This window comes from Aulostomus chinensis, chromosome 1, assembly GCF_037954235.1.
Source record: "Aulostomus chinensis isolate RoL2024-O1b breed Wild chromosome 1, RoL_Achi_v1.0, whole genome shotgun sequence".
Taxonomy (NCBI): domain Eukaryota; kingdom Metazoa; phylum Chordata; class Actinopteri; order Syngnathiformes; family Aulostomidae; genus Aulostomus; species Aulostomus chinensis.
Genome location: NC_141320.1, coordinates 56,784,087 through 56,785,706, shown reverse-complemented (window position 1 = coordinate 56,785,706; position 1,620 = coordinate 56,784,087). Strand labels below are relative to the sequence as shown.

The following is a 1,620-nucleotide window of genomic DNA, read 5'->3' as shown; positions in this document are numbered from 1 at the left end:
GTCGTCACTGCCAGGATTCTTTCTTCTGGTGCTGTGGTTTTTCTGATGAAGGGGGCGTGATGTTTGCTGTCTCAGGCTCCACCAAATGTCCTCTTTAGGACGCAACAATGTGGCCTCTTCAGTGCTCCATCTTCCCTGCATCGGAGACACCAGGGTTCCTCCTGGTGCCGACCCCATCGTCCTTCTACCCAATGGTGCGGCCATGGATCCTCAGAGGAGGCTGGGATCCTTCTTCTCATCAGAGCCACAGTTTTTCCTGTAGGGAACCACAGGAGCGTTTTAGTCATGTTTTGCTTGGTGTTTCCTGCACAGAGCGTCTGGATCTGCGACGCCATCTTGTGGTAGGGGGTCATCATCTTGTTGTGTGGTAGTGGATTCATTTATCTGCTGTTTCAACACATTCAAGTTCATTATCCTACAAGTCAACGTACATTTGGTGTGGAGTTTTAGTTTCTGGCCTCAATCATAACGTGTGCATTTCTTCTTCATGAACATTTCTCAGCTTTGTAAGTTTATTCTAGTTTTTCTTCCTCACTTTTCTATTCCATTGTTGTTGAAGATTCTATTGCAGGTTGGAGTTCCCTGCTGACTGAAGCAGAAACAGGAACAAAAAGCTTGAGGCTGTCAGAGCTCCAAGTTGGGCCGCCGATATTAAAGTAGGAGATGAACACATCCAGGTTAGCATCCCTCTCAGAAGCTGCTACTTTAGCTCTTCAGAATACAGCAGCCTAGCATAGCTTCATCTGGCCAGTTAGTGGCCCACTTTGATGTCTGGGATATCAGGTTAAAGGTTCTTCCCAGCTCTGAATGAAGGCTTTCTAAAGTGTTAACAATGCCATAAATAACACAAGCATTCAGTAATCCTTGATAAAAGGAGACTCACCATCAAGGTGGACCAGTTGAAGAACAAAAGGACTTCTCCACTATCACATTTCTCCTCACTGGTCCAGACTTGGGGGACCTCTGGACTAAATGCAGAGTTGAGGAAATGGGCTTGTGGTGGCCCTGCGGTCCACAGACCTCCTGTACAGTCACCAAGCACTGGCAGACTCAATCCTAATGTCACGATAAGATGTTGTCTCCTCTGGAACAGCAGTTTAACGTTGTTGGCAGGACTCGAACCTGCGCGGGGAGACCCCAATGGATTTCTAGTCCATCGCCTTAACCACTCGGCCACAACAACTACACTCCCATGAACATTAGTAGAGGATTGATATTCAACAATTTATCTTCATTGAAGCACAGTAGATTTTTTTTAAGGAAAAGAAGATAGGCAGATAGACACCTACGGTCAGTTTAGAGTATCAGTCAGCCTTGTCCCAATTGTATGTCTTTGGATGGTGGGAATGTAGCAGGATGGCGCTACACTCCCCACCATGAGGGGCAGTGTGACAGATGGTAGTTAGTGTTCGCCTATAAATAAACCTGGTCCGACCCTTCTCCGTCCTTTTCCGCTTCCTCTCCCTCCTTTACGGAGCCTACAGCGGTGCGTGGTGGCGTCTCGCTGGTCAGCAAATCGCTTACAAAGGTATGCATGCTTGCTCTGCTCAATTTATTCAGTGTCATGGGCCCCCTGTTTACTCTGGTTTTGCTCCGTCCAGCGGTGTGGTGTTACCGGGA

General features: G+C 47.6%; 1 non-coding gene across 1 annotated transcript; it reads right to left on the bottom strand.

The window, feature by feature from the left end:
- Positions 1–1,101: 1,101 nt before the first annotated feature.
- trnas-aga (transfer RNA serine (anticodon AGA)) lies at positions 1,102–1,183 on the bottom strand. Its single transcript has one exon. It is a non-coding gene; the product is annotated as a tRNA-Ser (tRNA).
- Positions 1,184–1,620: the final 437 nt, after the last annotated feature.